Source organism: Hipposideros armiger, unplaced genomic scaffold (assembly GCF_001890085.2).
Source record: "Hipposideros armiger isolate ML-2016 unplaced genomic scaffold, ASM189008v1 scaffold_310, whole genome shotgun sequence".
Classification (NCBI taxonomy): domain Eukaryota; kingdom Metazoa; phylum Chordata; class Mammalia; order Chiroptera; family Hipposideridae; genus Hipposideros; species Hipposideros armiger.
The window spans coordinates 139,086-159,217 of NW_017731660.1; the positions used below are offsets into that span (position 1 = coordinate 139,086).

Below are 20,132 nucleotides of genomic sequence, written 5' to 3' on the forward strand. Positions count from 1 at the left end.
TCCTCCACAACTAGACTGAAGAACAAAAAACGACAGCACCTTGTCTGTTCCCCTTCCCCCAATTCCCCAGCACTGTTCCCATCCCCCAATTCCCCAATACAAATCTTTAAAAAAAAAAAAAAATTGGGGGTCTAAAAACTGGGTGCGTCGTATACAGTGGTTGTAGATTTTTTTTACTTGCATTTCCCGCTTTTTAAGCGCTTGTTTTTGCACACATATAACCACTGTGTAAGACACACCCAGTTTTTAGACCCCAAATTTTTCGAAAAAGGGTGCATCTTATACATGGGGAAATTCGGTAAATAGAAAATACTGGCTTTTCATTTTAAATAAATTCGGGGCTTCGGTGATCATTCCAAACCCCATTCTTTTGGACACATTTTAGCTTTCCTTATAACTTCCTCAACCTTGAGCAAAATATCAATTACACACAAATTTTATCTTGCAGTTTACTATTGTAATCTTTGATATACTTCAAGAGTATAAAAATTACTACCATCAGATTTAGAATTCTTTAATCATTTTCTAAAGACCAAAATATTATTCATAGCTAATAATGTATTTAGCCTAAAAAGGCCCACTTGTCAAAAGTAAAAAGAAATCTACTTAGGAGTTTAGAAATCATCTCTTTTAATACGCTGCTGCTACAACAGAGTTTACTTAAATTGTGCTGTGATTTGTAAAACAGGAGATGGCAGCGGCTAGTGGTAAGTCACATGATGAAGCTCAGTTACAGATTATTACCCACCGATATTCAATGACCACTTTTGCTCTGCTCCTTTGAATTCTTATTAATTTCAGACCATGACATCCCCGTCTCAGGAAACAGTCACCATGGAGTCCACAGAGGGCCGGCCAAGACCAGGAAGCCTCATGGGTGGACCTCTGCAAAAACAGTCTGTCCTTGAAGGTTTCACTTTAGTGTCTAAGTTTTCACCATGAAGAATTTCTTCCTTCTAATTTAAGTCTTTTCTATTAAACCAAACTGGTTAACTAGTGATGTTTGAGAAATTTTAGAAAAAATATTGCCATGTTTCTGACCAAACTGTTGCAGCACTTAGAAAATATAGCAATAGGCTCAAAGAAAACAAAGCAACTTTCTAAAAACAAGGCAATTATTAACTCTAGGAAAAAGGAAATGTTGTAGAGGAATGTAATGACCGAATACTACTAGCTGTGAATCATATACACATAACCTTCATAATGAAAACACTGTCCATGGAGCCCTTCCAAATTGTGTATACAACCATGCGGGGAAATAGCAGGGACGGTGGTGTAAGAGTTAGCTCTTCAGTTAGCATAGCAAAGTTAACAGAGAAAAGAATAATATTCATAGTCTACTTGGAAAGAGAACCAGAAGAAAGCTCAAAGGATGGAAGGTGTCACTAGATGATGGGAAGAAGTAGGAAAGGGAACTGGTTTTAAGACATAAACCTTTTGGTCCTCTGTGGACGTACAATATTTTAAGAAATAACGCAAGTCTTCAAAGCAGAGACTACTGTCTCAATTTTATAGATGAGGAACCTGAGTGTTTAGGGGTGACATCTGCCCATGGTCGTAAAGGCAGGAAATGCTGCTGCAGAGAACTGTGTCACAGGCTGCCAATCAGCACTCCTCCCCACCCAGGCCCTTCCTCAGGGCTATCACCTCAGGCGAGAGCGCTCCTCCCTGGCCTGCCCCATACCAGCTCAGGTCAGGGACACTGCCTGGCTCAGAGTGAAGGGCAGAGTAAGTAGAGTATGAATGAATGAATCACCCAACCAACAAACGAACAAATAAGGGGAAGAGCCCAGGCCCACCAGGCCCCTCTGCTGACCCACTCCAGCAAGGTGTACGGGCTTCTTGGCAGGTGGGCTTAACATGGAAAGGGGACAACACTAGGAGTAAGCATGCAGAGTTCCAGAAACTCAAGGACATAATGAGATTTCGATTCTGCCCTAAGCAGAGTCCTTGTGGAAAAGGCAGGATCTAATGACCACAGGCACAGCATGGGCTTGGCAAGGGTCAGCTTGCTCCCTTCTGGGGAGTGACTGAGGAGGGGCCCTGCACTTGCTCGGTGTAGGAGCAGAGGCCTCTACAGAGACTGTTAGGAAGAGGCACCCCGGTACCCAAAGAGCTCAGGCCCCAGTCCTCCCACTTACTGTCGGCGTGACCTTGAGCAAGTCACTTAGCCTGTCAGAGACTCACTTACTATCTGTAAAATAGGAATAACACTGGTGTGAGGACTAACCGAAATAACATGTCACTAGCCTGGCACACGGTAACCACTCAATAAATGGTAGCAATTTGTTTAAAGCCTTGAACTGTAACAACTGCAATCATAAAAAATTTGAAAACCACTTTGTAGACCCTATGAATTTCCATTATAAAGAATGTGCTTTGTTCATTTATCTTTCTATACACTACATAAAGTACTCTAACATTAGATCTTATAAGAAAAGGTAGTTATATAAATGAATCTCTGAATCTCACCATTGCTGAGGACAGTCTTCAACGACAAAATGGATGCTGTTGGAAAGGTGTTTAAGCAAAGCTGCCTGGACCATAAGTGACCTGTAAAATTAAAAAAAAAAAATTAAAAAAGTTTAAGATACATCTCTACATGAAAAGGAACTTTTAAAACAGTAACACCCATATTAATATTAATATCTATAGACTAAAAGAACCAAGACAAGTAAAATGAGTAATTTCAGGGCTCCATGACCACTTGCCCAAGTAAGTGACATCACATCACAGCTTCACTCTCACTTCTAACCAGTTACCAAGCCCTATACATTCTCCTCAAAAATCAATCCACCTGTCTTCACTGCCCCTTGTTTAGGCTTCACCATCCCTCAGCCACATGGTAACAAGTCTCCTACTCATTCTCACTGCTTCTGGTCTCTCCCCCTTGAATTCATCATCCATTGTCAGACAGGCCTATCTAAAATGACAGGTTTGGATACTTCACAGCCCCGGGAGATAATTCTTTGGCTCCTGACTGTCTGTAGAACAAAGTCAGAAGACCTCAGCACAGTCTACAGGCCAGCAACTTGGCCCCAACCTTGCACGCACATCAGCCACACCTCCTCCACCCTCTCTGGCCATGCCAGGTTCATAGTCCCGAACACGCTCTGCTCTTGCATCCTTTTGTGTCTCATGTGTTCTCTGGTTTGTCTGACTAGCACCCCTTTGTCAAGCCTCCCTGACTCCCTCAGGGCTCCTCAGCACTCTGCTTCCCTCTCTCCTCTGGAGCCCCTGCACCAGGCTATCACTGTACTGTGTGCCACTTCACACAGCACAGTGCTTCACAGGCTCTGACAGCATTTACCGGGAGCTGACTCATGAAAAGGGTGCCAAGGCAAATCAATGGGGACAGAATAATCTTTTCAACAAATGGTGTTGGAACAGCTGAATATCCACATGCTACTTCACATCCTATATAAAAATTAACTCAAAATGAATCAAAGACCTAAAGTTAAGAGCAAAAACTATAAAACTTTTAAGGAAAAAACAAAGACAAATCATCACGACCTTGGGTTTGGCAATGGTTTCTTAGGCATGACACTATCAGCACAAGCAATAAAAACAAAAAATAGACAAATCAGACTTCATCAAAATTTAAAACTTTTGTGCTTCAAAGGACACTATCAAGAAAGTGAAAAGACGGCACACAGAATGGGAGAAATTTTTTGCAAATCACATATCTAACTAGGAACTTGTATCTAGAAAATATAAAGCACTCTTACAATTCAGTTAGAAAGAGAGCCCAATTTTAAAATGCACAAAGCGGGCCAGCCGAGTGGCGCGTTGGTTAAGAGCTGGCTTGGGACGCCAGCTCTGAGCAGCAGGGCCCCGTTTCGGGATCCCACATTAGGGCCAGTGATGCTGCGCCCTTTACAGCTAAGATGGTGAACAACAGTTCGACCTGGAGTTAGGCTGCCATGAGTCGCTGCCGATGCCGTAGGCTGCAGTGGGCTGCCATAAAGCTACCATGAGTGGCCGACAGCCGGCGTGAGCTGCCAAAAGCCGCTGTGAGCAGCCGTCCAGTGGCCGGAGACGGATCTGCCTCACCTGGGAAGAGCGCAATGATAATACCAACATGGGTCAGTGAAGCCACGTCCTCCACAACTAGTCTGAAGAACAAAAAAAGGACAGCAACTTGTCTGTTCCCCTCCCCCAATTCCCCAATAAAATCTTTAAAAAAGTTTTTTTGCAAAGACTTAAATAGACATTTCTCCAAAGAACACATACAAATAGCCAATAAGCAATAAGAAAAGATGCTCATTAGACATCAGAGAAATGCAAATCAAAACCAAAGAGTAATAGCATTTCACACCCACTGAGATGACTACAATCAAAAAAGGGCAGACAACGTTGACAAGCATGTGGAGAAGTAAGAACCCTCATGCACTGCTGAATGACAGCAGACAGCTTCCTCGGGCTGCAAACAGCCAACAGGGGGTAGGGGAGGACAATGACAGCAAAACTACTGACGTTGGAAACATCATTCTTTTTAATAATGGCACTGACCAGTGAAATAATGTTTTATGAATAAAAAATGTATGGTGTTACATACGTGCATGAGTTAAATAATGCATGAATAAAAATCCATTTAAAGTGAAAAAAAAAACATAAAATAATGGCACTGACCAGCCGGAATCTAACACAAGTGGCACTAATCCTATGTGACATAAGCTGCAGGACGGCCTCTCTCCCTTAAGCTTCGCTGGCCGCCCTCCACCTCGAACCCCGGTTGGACATCTCTGAATGAACCCGTGGGTCACGCCCGTAAGAAGAGCGACGCTTGCTTTCGGTTCCCTGCCCCTCTCTGCCCTGCACGCACTAGCGGTCTGGGGAACTGCAAGGGACCTTGGATGGCGTCCAGTTCATCCGCACTTCACAGTCGGAACCTACGACTCAGAGAGGGTGCGGGCGCGTGCAAGGTCACACAGCGGGTCTGGGCGGGACGGAGCCCAGCGTGAGGAACCCCGCTTCTCTCCGCCCCGGAGCCCTGCTAGCATCCCCCGCTCCGCGTCCCGGCTCTTACCAGCCGGCGCGCGACACAATGTAGGGAGGCGGCCCGCCGCGCGCACCGCCGCCGCCGCCATGGTGGAGCCCCCAGGGCGCCTCGTCCGGGCAGCCCTCCCCACCGCCTGACGCGACTGCTCCTCGTCACACGGCGGGCCTTGGCCCGTGGCTAGATTCCCGAGGCACGACGTCCAGGCCACAGCGCAGCCCAGGGTGGGAGACCGTCCGGGCGGGCCACAGGGCAGAATAAGTCCGGTGCAGCCGCGGACAGCCCCGCTGGGTCCTCGCGCGAGGACCCGAGGGAGGCCTAGGGCTGGCTGAAGCGGTCCTGAAGCGGGAGGGGGCGGGACCAGCCGGATCTCCAGGGCGACGGGCGCGCGCGCGTGAGCTCCTCCTCCTCGCGACACGTGCTGGGCCCCGCGACCCTTTGTCCAGGTGGGAGAAGTACCGACGCCATTGAAAAGGGTCTGAGTGAAGGTCCACGGGGTGAGTAAGGCAGCCAAGGAGTGTAGAGAAGTCGTTCATACCCACTCCAGTAGCGCTCTAAGGTTCATTAGCTTTATTCTGATTCTAAGGTTTCCTGTGTCCCGGCTCTGGGCTATGGCTTTCTGCCCGGATGACCGCAGAAGGAGAAAGACACAGACGTCTTGTGATCATAGCTAGTATCTATAACTGTCTCCTACCTATTGCATGTTTCCTTTGCCTTCAGCAAGCACCTCAACTGCTCATGGTTCCTTACTGGTGGGTTGACCCAAACCGTCATTCCTGAAGGGCCTGGATCATTAAAAGCCCTCCACGAATTAGGTCGTTGTGGTTTTCCACCGCCTTTAATCACAGGACTTGGGAGTACTAAGTGGTATCCTAGGCATCTCTTGCATTCCATGCACATGCCTTCTTATCCTTGTGCATCAGCAATTCAATTTCCCCTTGGTAGTCAGGACCAGTTACCCCAGCCAGAAACCCTTTCTTTATTGATTCAGTGGCATGAGGAGTCAAAAGTGGCCAGGTGACAGTATCGACTTCCAATTGAATGGAATCATTGTTGTATCACATGGTAGAAGCATTCCTCCCTTTGGAACTAAGATCTTTAGATAAGCAGAGCCTAAAGTCACAGGGACAGGAAGCAGAATTTTTGCCAGTCCCCCAGGAGGGATAATAAGTGAGTGGAGCAACTCGCACCCCCAGCCCTTGGTAACTGACCCTGTAAGTCCCAGCTGTGGGAGAAAGGGAACCGTGTGTTGGATACTAACTTAGAGCATATATTACATCCTGGAGGACATCGCACCACTCGATGAGGTGTTGCGGTCTTCCTAGCTCCATAACCAAGTCTTCAAAAGGCCATTCTACTGAGAGAATTGCCCTTCACCATTGTCCACTTTCAGGCAGTGCCTGCATATCCAGCAGAGCCCAAGAATTTCCTTCAGGCAGCTTGGTCATGGGACCTTTTCATGGAGCTGTGGGTGGGGTTGAGAATGAGAAGATAGTGTAGCAGGAGTGGAAGCCATGGTCATGAGGAAATCACACAGTTACTTTTTCCTTCAGGACCTGCTTGAGCCCCAGTCCACGCATACTGCTTCCACGTGATGGTAGCACATTGCTGTGTGCCCAGTTCCATGACCTGGTGGAGCAGACATGTTCATGATGGACAGACAACTCAGGTCATCTGGGAACTTGCTGGCCCATGGTCAAGCATTCAGGTTTGGGTTTGTTTCTTATTTGTTCCTAACTTTTTATTTTGAAATAATTATAGATTCATAGCAAGTTGCTATGAAAATAGTACAGAAAGGTCCCATGCACCCTTCACCCAGTTGTCCCAAGGGAACATCTTATATGACAATAGTACATACCAAAACCAAGGGATTGACATTGGTACAATCCAGTTTATTTAGATTTTATCTGTTTTACATACATTCATATGTGCGTCGTTCTATATAGTTTTATTAAATGTGTACATCCTGTAACCACCACAATCAAGATACACAGCTACTCTGTCACCACAAACACCCCTGCTGCTTTCCCTTTATGGTCACATTCGTCCCTCTCGCTGTTGCCCCTCCGTCCCTAACCCATGACAACCACCAATCTATTCTCTGTCTCTATAGCTTTGCCTATTTTTGCCATGTTGTATAGATGGAATCATACAGTGTGTGTGACCTTTGGAGGTGGGCATTTTCAGTCATCATAATGCCCTTGGTGTCCATCCAAGTTGTTACATGCATCAGTAGTTTCTTCCTTTTCGTTTAAGCATTCACCCACTGGAGGATATTTAGTTTGTCTCTAATATTTGGCTATTTCAAACAAAGCTGTTATGAACATCCATGTGTATTTTTTGACATGAAAAATATTTTAATTGTGATAAAATGCACATAACATAAAATGTACCATCTTAACCACTTTTAAGTGTACAGTTCAGAGGCATTAAAACATTCACATAATTGTGCCACCGTCACCACCATCCACCTCCAGAACTCTCTTCATCTTACATAACTGAAACTCGGTACCTGTTAGAGAGCAACTTGCCCTTCCTTTTTCTCTCCAGTCTCTGGCAACCACCATTCTACTTTCTGTCTCTATGAATTTGATTGCTCAAGGTTACTCATATAAGAGGAATCATACAGTATTTGTCTTTTTGTGACTGGCTTATTTCAACTTAGCATAATGTTTTCAAGGTCCACTCATGTTTTAACCTGTGCCAGAACTTCCTTCCTTTTTTAAGGCTGAATAATATTCTATTGTGTGTATATACATATTTTATTTCTCTGTTCATCTGCCAATAGACCTTTTGACTATTGTGAATGATGCTACTATGAACGTGGAGGTACAGGTATCTTTTTGAGTCCCTGCTTTCAGTAGTTTGGGGTATATATTTTGTGTGCGCATATGCTTTCATTTCTCAGGGATGAAGGCCGGGTAGTGAGATGGCTAGACTATATGGTAAGTGTATGTTTAGTTTTTTTAAGAAATTGGCAAACTCTTTTCCAAAGAAGCCATACCATTTCATATTCCCACCAGCAAATTACTCAAGGGTCCTTGAACACCTTCAGGTGGATTTTGTCTAGCTCACAGCCTTCATGAGGTTTGAATACGTTTTAGTTATTATATGTCCATTTTCAGGATGGATTGAAGCATTTCATTGCTGAAAAGCAGTGAGATTTGGTTCCTCTGCATTCTCACTAGCATTCATTTGGTATTGTCACTAAATAAATGTTTTTAGCTGTTCTAATAGTTCTCATCATGGTTTCAATCTTCCTTTCCCTACTAGCTAATGATGGGAGCTGCTTTTCACATCCCTGTTAGCCGCCTGTTTGTCCTCTTTGGTGAAATGGCTGCTCACTCTCTAGTTGGATTGGTTTCTTTTACCATTGCTTTGAGAGTTCTTTATACGTATAGTCTAAATGCGAGTGTATTTTCTAATAGGTTGTTTGCAGAAATTTCCTCACAGTCTGTAGCTTGTTTTTTCTATTCTTTTAATAGTTTTTTTCCCCCAAAGCAAAAGTTTTTAATATTAATGAAATCCAATTTGTTGATTATTTTCTTTTATGCATCATGTATAGAACTATTATTGATTTTTGTATGTTGATCTGATTATATCCAGAAACTTTGATGAACTCATTTATCCTAATAGGTTTTCAGTATATTTTAGCATTTTCTAGATATAAGATCAGGTATAAGATGTCATCTGTGAATAGAGGTAGTTTTACACTTTCAACCAGCTAATTAACATCCTATGCTATTCTGTTATGCTCTGCCTCTCATGTTTGTGCTCACTGCTGCAGCATCCTGAATCCTGCCACACGCCTGCTCCTGACAGAAGGAGAACCTCAGGTTGTCTTACCTCAAGTCAGGGAACTCTCTGTACCAAGCTCAGATTTATAATAAACTCCATTGAACATCTCTGAGCTAATATTTTTTTGTTGATGAATCGTGTCTCAAAAACGAACTGGATGGTATAGAGCAGGATATGCTATTGCTAATGTAAGTTCTCTTTAGAATATAGTCCTCTAGCTGAGGTACAGTCAGCCCAGACAGCAGAACTTACTGGTCATATACATATAGTTTATCAACTAATCAAAGACCAGAGAATAAGCATGTACACAGACAGCAACTATGCTTGAGATCAATACATGACTTGGAGATGGTTTGAAAACAAAGTTTTCCTAACCTCTGCTTGAATCCCCACCAAAAACGACTACAAGCTAAGTATCGCATAGATTCATTCTACTTCCTAGAGAGGTGGCTTTATAAGGACGGAGGCTCATGCAAAAGAGACAAGATGAAAGTAAAGGAAATGCTATAGCAGACCCTTATGCCAAGCAAGCGGCCTTGTGAACCAAAGTGAGGTTCCAAACTGGAGGAACTCAAAGAGGCCATTATAAAGCATCAGTGGTTATGCCCTGATTCGGAAAAAGAAAAATGATAGTAGTAATTGGATCCTTCACTCAGGTTATCACTGGTGCTCCTAAAATGGCCGGTTGGTGGCGCCAGATTATTTCAGATGGATATTAGCTACATTTTCTGTGAAATTACCCATCATGGTCAAATTGGTTACTATCTTGAAGCAATGTTGGTAAATAAACTTCAAAAAGACAGATTTTTAACATGTTGATTTCAGGTCGTGTGTCACCTGTAAAGATAATCCTGGGAACAGATGTAAAGGTGTGGGACCTGGCTAGGAGCCAAAGCCTCAAGAGGCTGGAGACCTTGGTGGATTTTGTCCAGATCCCAGTCTTCATGAGGTTTGACTATGTTTTAGTTATTGCATCTCTATTTTCATTGTTGAAGCATTTCATTTCATGAAAAGCTATAGTCCTTATAGTCACTGAAAGCTGCTTGATTTTGTGTGTACAACCTGGGGCACACACTTTACAGGAACCATTATAACTGAACTCCATATGGCATTACCTCTTCCTCAAAAACTATGTTGCCCTTACCCACAATATTCTGGAAAGGTTGAAAGAACCAATGGCATCCTTAACTTAAAATCAGCAAAATTTTCAGAAACCCTTTAGCTCCTTGGCCAAAGGTTCACCCAGAAGCCCTTATGGCCACTCCCTTGAGGATGCATCAGTTATCCCCCTAAGAACTGATAACTGGAAGGCCCATTTATTTAGATTTATTTCACTATCAGTACTAGACTCTCTTCTGCTGCATGCAGACATGCAAAATATTGCCAAGGATTCATGTACTATCCCCAGGACTGTCATCAACAGGTGAAGGCCACCGTCCCCCAGCATCTTCCTAAATAATCTCTTTATGATCTTCAACCATGAGATTTTGTCTATCGGAAGAGACATCAGAGGAAACCCACTCTTTTACCTCACTGTATGGGACCTTATTAGGTACTATTAACAACAAATACAGCAGTGAGACTCCAGGAAGTCAATTATTCAGTACATACATCACAACTAAAGTTCAGAATTGACACAACTGGAAGCCTATTCCAATAGAGGACTTCAAACCGAGAATCCTCCATGATACTCTGGATGCAGCTGATCTTCAGATGTAAACAGTTGACCAAAGACCTTTAGAACAAATAGATGACCTCAGATAGTAGATAGCTTCTGCCCAAGACGTCAGACCAAGACTTGTGTCAGAGTCCTGTTTTGTGTTTTTATCTGTTTGCTTAGAGCTGCCCTTCTCATTTCTATGGATCCTTGGTTGTCACCCACCCATAATGGCCCCTTTTCTATTTATTATAATTATTAGGTCAGAACATACTCATTCTAACGCCATTCTTAGATTATCCCAAACAGTAGCCATTACTGTCAATCCTACCAGCTGCCGGATATGCCACCATTGCCAGATCACCATGATAAAATACATACGCACAGGTCTGGTCTCATCAAGTGAGGCTATAGGGAATTATAGCCAATGACTTTTCCATTTGCACCTACAGTCACAAATCACCTCAAATCAACATTGACTTTGCTACTACTGTCCCTCTCGCCTAGAAAAAGAACCAATTATTACAGTCTATTAATCAGACCCCAGGCAATTCTAAATTTGAAGTCAATAATTTTCAGGGTAATGGGTCATTTATCACCTGGAAGAAACTAATAGGGACCTAAATATGTCACAGCTAATGTAACGCTGTGGTTCCAATCTCATGTCATGAACAACTCCTCCTCCCCTGGATCTCTATGTACCCTATTGGATTCTACTTTCTTTGTTGCCACGTCAACTGGTTGCATTTTCCTAAGGCTAAAACCTCGAACAGTTAAGGAATAGTATTCAAAGACATGTCTATACCCTAACTCTTAAGTCACCAATGCCGGAAATCCCATCTCAGGCAGGAGCGCCAAAGTGAGGCCACCCTTGATTGTTCAAGCATCCTACCTTGGGGAATTGCTGACTCACTATTTATGTGAACGTCAGAGAAGTATTTCCAATGCTGGGAAATAAAGACTATAAAAGACCGATCACTGCTTCTGGCAGAAGTTATCAATCACAACATCCCTTTCCTCGATGGAAGAGCTGCAGATTTGCCTCAGCTCACTGGCACAAGCAGTTCTGGGCAACTGTGTAAACTTCTTATTGACTGATCTTTGTGGCATCTGGGCCATTGCTGTTATTTGCTGCGGTACGTGGATCAATGGGACAGGCATGGTGGACAGGCTCTACATCGCCTTCAAAAGGCTCAGTGCCTCTGCACAACTGCTCAGTGCCTAAGCACAACTGCTGTCTCATCAGATGGCACAACAAGACCCAGATCTCATGGTACAGTTTCCTGTGGGACAACTGAAGAATCCCCAAGGGGTGAAGACCTGGATCTCCAGTGTCTGAATTGGTCAGCTGTCAAGCAAGAGAATGGCCAAAAGGGGGAGCTGAGGGACTTGATGTACCGGTGGACAATGGATACACCACAGATGACAACAGAACTCTGACCCGCACCTTTGCAGCAGCCAGCCTGGAAGCCAGGCCACAGCCTCTGCCGCAGTCATCTCAGAACAGCCAGAACTTGGTCAATGACGGCCAGTTCCCCTATTATTTGCCCCGACTTCCAAATTAGGGCCAACCATATAAAGCCAGATTTGCTCCCAAACCAATCATATAAGATGTCCTCCTTCCTCGAGCTTTCCCAGCCAACAAGCTGAATCAGGGCATATGTGAAGCTTCCTTTTTTTTCTTTTTTTTTTTTCTTTTTTTTTTTTTTCTCATTATAAGACTCTCTTACTCTCTGTATGTATGCCTTTGGTTCTTTGCCAAATGCAGGTGAGAGTGGCTGGTCCTTTGCTCTAGCAAGCTCTGTTTGTTCTCATTTGGGCGGTCTTCATTTATTTCCACAGGTGCAAAGCCCTTCATTTTGTAGAGAAGACAGACCCACACAGTATCATGGATATGATCTTGCTCCCAAATAACTTTGGAGTATTTGGGTCTTAAGGCACATTCTTGGTCGTCTGTCAATACCTGCCCTCCTCTTCTTCCTCAGTAATAGAATCCCCAAATTTTAGCTGGGCCCATTGCTGCCCCGGACAGACTTCCATTTCCGGCCTCCTTGGCCATCAGCCATGGGTCTGGGTCTAAGTTGTTGGCAGTGGTCTGTAAATGGAAGTGGTATATTGCAGTTATTTGTTGAGTAATGTCTAAAGTATGGTCTTAATGTTTATGAATTGTTTATTTGAATAACAACTGAAGAAGCATTGTTTTGTTGTTGTTGAATCGGCAACCTTGCTTTTAAGAACGCACGCTCTATCCATTGAGCCATCCGGGTAGCAGCTCAGCTCAAGGTGCCTAGTTCAGTCCCAGGCATGGAACAAACAGGCAATCTTGTCATTAGGAGCACGTGCTCTCACCAGCTGAGCCATCCTGCCACCTGTTGGCAGCTCAGCTGCAGCTCAGGTTGGGCGCGGCTCAGGCGAAGCTTACTGGCCCCATGTGGGAATGGAACCAGTGACCCTGTTGCTCAGAGCTCGTGCTCTTAAGCAAACTCTTAACCAACTGCGCCATTCGGCCGGCCCTGAAGAAGCATTTTCACATTGATTTGAGTGCGTGTGCTTGTGTAATAAAGAACTTGGCTGGCCTTTGTCCCTGGTTCCTGGGAGGTAGGTACTTGGAGTTTCCTGAGTGATAGGAGTGTCTTTGTTATTCACGGCAGGCCTCTGGGACCAGACCTTATAGTTTATGCTAATGAGGTTAATCATGGTTGGCTCCTAGTTTATGCTAATGAGATGACTCAGGATGGAGGCTGGCCATTCCAGAAAGACACCAACCGATTACAGGGTTGGGACTTGGCAGTGTGATATAAGTCCAACCTCCAGGGAGAGGAGGGGCACAGGAGATTGAGTTCAACTGTGTGATCAATCAATCATTCCAAGATAATAAAACCCCCGATAAAAACTCTGGACAAGCAAGCTCAGGTGAGCTTCCCTGGTCGGCAGTACCCTTCCTATTGCTGCATCAGTACACCAGCAGGGTAATGTGCTCCTGGGGAAGATGGAAGTCTCACATGTGATATGCTCCCAGACCTCACCCCGTGTGTCTCCTCCTTAGGCTGGTTTGATTTTTATCTTTTTGCTATAATAAAATTAATCATAATAAATATAGTGCTTTCCTGAGTTCTGAGAGTTGTTCTGGAGAATTATTGAACCTGCGATAGTGGGAATTCCCAAATTTGCAGCCAGCTGGTCAGAAGGTGACCTAGGGACCCCAAAATCTGTGGCTGGTGTCTGAAGTGAGAACAGTCTTGTCAGGTACTGTTATCCTTAACCTGTGAAGTTTGGTCTAATTCTGGGTAGTTGCTGTGAGAGGTGATGGTAGGGCAACAAAATAAAACAGCAATGAATTTTCATGTACACACACACCAGCCCACCCCCAAAAGGTGGAACAGTGCTAATCTAGATTTGAATTTGAAAAAGAATTACAGGAAGCAACATTGTATTTTTCTAAGAAAATATTTAATTGGTAGTTTTCTAGAAAGAAATCTTTTCTTGTAGTAAGTATGAAAGTGTGAAGTTGGTCAGAAGTACCGAGAAAACCTGGACGATGCAAGTTGTTTTTCAAATCAACACACGGTTACTAAGCACCTACTGTGTGCTCATTTCTGAGAGGAAGTATGAGAACTGATCTGAGGCAGCTGCAGCTGATAATTTGGTTCAGGAGATAAGTGGCCAGATGATACACAAGAAATAGTTTAAATACAAGTAGGTCAAGACAGTGCTAAGAACTACCCCAAGTCCAGATAGCTTTCATTTTAGAAAACTTACACAAACAACAAATGCTTTTTCAATTGTAAATGAATAAGAGAATTCTTGCCTGAGGAGTGGGCTCCTGAACAGGGTTTTAACCTATCATTAGGTATTAGATAGGTGGGGAGAGCATTCCAGGCTAGGGGTGCAGCTTAAGCAAACATCCACAGGCTGGGTAGTATGGACGTATATCTGAGGTATGGCAACCAAGGTCATTTGTCTGAAACAGGGGGTCTTGTCAGGAGCGTCAAGTTAGAACAGACTGAAGAGGGCATTCAATGCCAAACTGAGGGGTGAAGGTTCATCCTGTAGGCAGTAGGAAGGCTTTCAGAGGGGGCAGAGGTGCACACTGATGAGAATGATTGATGTGGCAGATACACAGGAAAGGACCGATTTTAGGCAAAGACCAGCTATCATTGTTGCAGGCATCCAGGTATATAAAGTGACTTGCATGGTGCTTACAGAAGGGCCCTGGGGAAAAGGGTGAGTCGAGCAAATAAAGCTATAACTAATATAAAATATTTGCTGTTCTGCTCCTGTGAACCTGGGCTTTCTAGGAGGAAATTCCCATAGGATTTTTATGCTCCTAGACTTGTATCCTGACCTCAGCTGTCCAGATGGCTCCTGTGCACCCTACCTGCCTGTTCCCCTCTGCCTTGGCCAACCTCTGGGGCCCCCTCGGTCCTGCCTGTCTGCACGGACCCACTTTGAATCGGTTCCCTGAGTTCTGAGCTCAGCTTCCTCATCTGGACTTTAACTGCTTGAAGCACTGTCCTAGTATAAGCTAATTCTTTTCAGGTAAGACTTCTCTGGTCTATGCCAAATCTTGATTTTGACTTCTCCACAGCTGCAGAGGCAACATATAAACTTGAGACCCACTAAGCTTAGAGGTAACTATTACAGACAATAAAAACTGATGCCAAAGATACACAGGTGATGTAGAAAGTAACATCAGGGCCAGCCGAGTGGCGCGATGGTTAAGAACCCTTGAACATTTGCAGTCACTCCCAGTTGCCACTCTCAGCCTCAGGCCACTCATCTACAATACTTTGTCTCTGAAGATTTGGCTTTTCTGGACGTTTCATATAAATAGAACTATACAATATGTGGTCCCTGGCATCTGGCTCTTTCCACTTAGAATAATGTTTTTGAAGTTTTGATTTAAGTATTATAATACACATATTAGTGATTCTAATGTTTAAAAAGTTTCATTTCAGGGCCGGCCGAGTGGCGCGATGGTTAAGAACTGGCTTGGGACGCCAGAGGGCCCCGGTTCGGATCCCACATATGAGGGCCAGTGACACTGCCCTCTACAGCTAAGATGCTGAACAACAGCTCAACCTGGAGCTGGGCTGCTGTGAGTCGCCGGCGACGCCGTAGGCTGCAGCCCCTGTGGCAGTGGGTTGCCATGGGCTACCGTGTGTAGCCAGCAGCCAGCGTGAGCGGCCGTCCAGAAGCCGGCGACTGATGTGCCTCGCCCGGGAAGAGCGCAATGATGGTGCCAACTTGGGCCAGTGAAGCAACGTCCTCCTCAACTAGACTGAAGAACAAAACAACAGCAACTTGTCTGTTCCCCTTCCCCTAATTCCCCAGCACTGTTCCCATCCCCCCAATTCCCAAAATAAAAAGCATAAAAAAGAAAAGTTTCATTTTAAAAGTTCCAGTTTAATAGCATGAAGATCTAATACAAATTGGGTTTTGCTCAAACTTAACACCACTGCACTGCCTCCTAGAGAAGGTAACATGCACTAGAGAAAAACAAGTGCCTGGGGTTTTGTGCAGGGAAGGCCTTCAGGTTTTGCATCCCCAAACCACAGCTGCGAACCAGGAGAGGCCCAGCCCAGTGTGGCACCTCCTGAAGACCAGTGTCCGTGGCTCTGAAGTATGGTTGGGCTAGATTACTGATGGCTCTCACATCTCTCGTCATCCACATGATAATACCCCGCTGCCATTAGTAACAGGACAGGAGGCAGGGCACAAGTGCAGTTATAAAAATAGACCCCTCTGGGTGAAAATCACCAGACTGATTTCTCCACTTCCTTCCAGCTCTAGTTTCATCAGTCTCCAAGCTGAAGGAACCTTCCTCACATTCATTAACCTCCCAGGATGTATGCTGAGGCCTGAACTGTAATCGTGGGTTTTCCTCTTTCACTAAATTCGAAGTCACTCTGGTACAAATCCTCTGATGTGCAACAAGCGTGGGCCACCTAGCAGATGCCCCCACATGCCTTCCATCCCCAGGCTTTGTAACTCAGGATGAGCTTGCTGCTGTCATCAAGGTTAGAGGTTTAGCTGAGGGCTGTCCCCCATTCACCATATCCACAGGGTTTTTCTCAAGAACGAATTCTCTGAGGACCAGTGAGGGATGAGCTCTGATTCAGTCTCTCCACACCTACTGCTTTCCCAGGATTTCTCTTTAGTATGGGTTCTCAAAGCTTTGGAAGGGAAACGTATTGCTGAAGGCTTTTACCACACCTGCAGAGTTACTTGATTTTTTTTCTAGGAACAGTATGTGACTGAAGGCTGTGCATTACACTGATGAGGCTTCTCCCCGGGATCATGCTTTGTGACGCGTATCCTGACCAAAGCCTGTGCAAATGCACTGTGTTCACATGGTGTCTCTGACTTCACACCGGTTCTCTGGTGTTTGGTGAAGGAGGAGGTATGACCGGAAGCCCATCCACCCTCCTGACACTTTCTCTCCAGGGTGTATGGTCTGATGTTGAACAAGATGTGTCCTCCGACCAGGTCTTCCTGCACACATGACATTTATAGGACCTCTCTCCAATACATCTCTCTCCAATGACGTGTTCTTCAGCCAAAAGCCTTCCGATATTCATTGAACTCATGGTGTTTTTTACCAGCATGACTTTTCTGATGTTTCACAAGGAATGTGGTAGGCAAAGGCTGTCCCACATTCATTACATCTGTAGGGTTTCTCTCCAGTGTGAAACCTATAATGTAGGACAAGAGGAGAGCTCTGGCCGAAGGCTCTTCCACACTCGTTGCACTCACAGGGTTTCTCCCCAGCATGAGTTCTCTGATGTTTAATAAGGGAAGAAATATGGCCAAAGGCTCTCCCACACTCTCACTCGTAGGGCTTCTCTCTGGTGTGGCATCTCTGATGGCGCCTAAGTTCTGACTGGAATGTGACTTCTCACATTCATCACAAGATTTCTTTCCTGGATGGCTTCTCTGAAGAGTTCCTTCTCCCTAATGTCTGTCTGAATTCTGGATCGTATTTATAGGATTCCCCAGTGGGAACACCATGTTGGTTAACAAGCACTGATCTTAAGCCTAAACTTCTCTCAAATTTGCTCCATTCATGATGTACCCTAAGGGTAGTGGCAGACTTGTGAGTCAGTGACATCTTTCAGATGTCTCTCCTGGTTTTTTTGGATGTGTCTCTAACTGGTCATGATGAGCACAGGTTGCTTTCAGTGTGGAGGTCCAGAGTTCATCTTTACTGTGTTTTTCCGCTGATGTGACCTGGAATAATTCTTCTTGGGAAATTCCCTGACTTAGCATCCTTGAATCCTTGACGTTAGGCCTTCTCTCCCAGTCTGCAAAAAAACCCAAAAACATTCTAGTATTACCTGTTCTATGTGCCAAAAGGAAGTAAAGTCCTAGAATGGGCGTAAGATAATTAACTTTTAAAATAATATCTAAAAGAGATGTAGTTTCTTCCAAGAACGGTGTATGTCTGAAGAAGGCTTTGGAGGTGTCAAGCATAAGAGAGAAGCAGGTGACTGGAGACTAGGAAAACCTAAGAGAACAGTGCTTGGACTCTAGTACATGAGGTAAGTTCAAAGACTGTAAAGAGAGGAGGGCAGGAAGATTCCCGCCTAAGTCTTCCCCCAATGGCTCCATTCACACCACACATTAGTATGTATTATATGCACATACATATAACATGTACTGTATTACTGTGTAAATTGTGATAGGCAGAATAATTCTCAAAGATGCCCATGCCCTAATCCCAAGAATCTGTATGTCACCTTACATTGTGAAAGGCACTTTGCAGATGTGATGAAGGATACAGACCTTGAGATGGGAGATGACCCTGGATTATCTGGGTGGCCCCATTGATGCGACCCGCACACCAACCGAGCACTTCCTACTCATCAGCCAGGAGCCTACCGAAAGGGTACCTGAGAGGTGGGAGACTGGAAAAGAAAGAGACTAGAGGCGAAAGCTGGGAACAGGAGGTCCATCCAATGCTGATAGCAGAGAGTGGCCCCGTTTATTGTTTATACACAGCTTTTATAGTAAAAGTAACTTTCCTTAGGTAGGGAGGTTTTGGGAACTTGAGGGAATAGTCCCCTCCTCCCAGGGAACACCTCCCCCTGGGCTTTCCATAGGGTGTAGGGAAGCAATCTTCCCAGAGTAAAGCAAAACACAGCAAGCAGAAACTGTTAACAGGATGGCATTCCACTCTAGCTTTCAAGGCTGTTGGCTGTTTTCTCCTCAGCGGCCAACCTTCTCACACTGCTCACCCAGGCCTGAGAGCCTGTCAGCCTGCCAGCTTTCAGGCTTAACCCTTACTGCAGACCTCCAGCTCCCTACACCCCATCTAACCACACAAGTCCTTAAATGAGAGAACAGTTCCTGGCTGTGTCAGAGACGTGGTGTGAGGACTCGACCCACCACTCACAGCTTTGAAGGGGGACAAAGGGCCCATGAGACAAGGAATGTAGCAGTCTCTAGAAGCCAGGAACACCCCTCTGCTTACAGCCAGAAAATGAGGACCTCAGTTTCGCAACTGCAAGGAATTGGTTCTGCCAACTCAAATGAACAGGAAGAGATTCTCCCTGGACACTCTGGAAAGGGATGCAGGCAGCCCTGCTGACACCTTGGTTGTAACCATGTGGGACCCATGCCAGACTTCTGACCTGTGAACTTGTATTGCTCAAAGCCACTAAGTCTGTGACAATCTATCTCCGCAACAATAGGAAGCAAATACAATAATGACACTTCTGCAGATGGAAATGATTAAACTACCATCTTGGATGCATTCACAGCCTCCACACCAGCCTAGCATAGCCAAACCCAAATCTACCTCTGGAGTCTACCACCAGCCCCAACACCCCCATCACAAACAAAGGTGACAAGGACAAAGCAAGTCCACTAGCTGGAAGACTCCAACAAGCACATGAGGCAGTTGTATTATTGAGTGGTTCGTCTTGCAGCCAGACAATGGATATGGACCTGGGCTCCCTTCCTCACTAGCTAGCTTGCCACAAACAAGTTACTTTACCTCTCTGTGCCTGGCTTTCCTCAGTTTACCTCTCTGTGCCTCAGTTGCCATTCTCCAAATTAGGAATGTTTTAAAGATAATAAATTAGTATAAATTGTGTAGAATAGTTCCTGATACAGGTGGTTCTCAGTAAATAATAACTATTATTGTTTTCATCATTAACAGGATTATCACCCTTACTTTACCGTTGGCAAAACTAGTACACAGAGTTTAGATTCATCCAAGGTCACACAGTGAGGAAGTCAAGTGAAGTCTGTCTCCTTATTAATGCTGGAAGGTAACATTTGAACAGGGACCCAGCCTCCAGCGGCCTCCTCACCTGTGTACACCCTCAGTCTTCTCTGCCCCACAAGCCTTCCCCAACCTCTCCAGCAGAGGCTGCTTCTCCTTTTCCCAGACCACAATGGGAAGGTTTGCCTGTGCCACTCCATCTGCCATCAGACCATGCACACACATCCTTCCTGTGCTTGGGCTGCTTCCTGGGTGCCAGAGCCTCTCCCCTCTGTGGTTCTGACACTCCTTGGTACTCACCACAGTGCCCATTACAGAAATAAACCAAAGAGTCTGAGTGCATAGTGAGCAGGAAGGAGAGGACCCTGGGCATGGGGCAGGGAGCCCCGTGTCCACCCTGATGGGCTCAGCCTCCTGCAGAGCAGGAATTGGGGTCAGTGTCCTTTGGT

General features: G+C 45.0%; 1 long non-coding RNA gene across 5 annotated transcripts; it reads left to right on the forward strand.

The window, feature by feature from the left end:
• Nucleotides 1–5,095: 5,095 nt before the first annotated feature.
• LOC109392019 (uncharacterized) lies at nucleotides 5,096–15,465 on the forward strand. 5 transcript variants are annotated; one of them, XR_002125977.1, is made up of 4 exons: nucleotides 5,096–5,496; nucleotides 6,553–6,707; nucleotides 9,623–9,746; nucleotides 14,786–15,465. It is a non-coding gene; the product is annotated as an uncharacterized LOC109392019 (long non-coding RNA). The 5 variants fall into 5 exon arrangements; XR_002125978.1 differs by lacking the exon at nucleotides 9,623–9,746 and having other exon boundaries at nucleotides 14,786–14,993; nucleotides 15,413–15,452; XR_002125979.1 differs by lacking the exon at nucleotides 9,623–9,746 and having other exon boundaries at nucleotides 14,786–14,993; nucleotides 15,402–15,439.
• The last annotated feature ends 4,667 nt before the right edge of the window (nucleotides 15,466–20,132 follow it).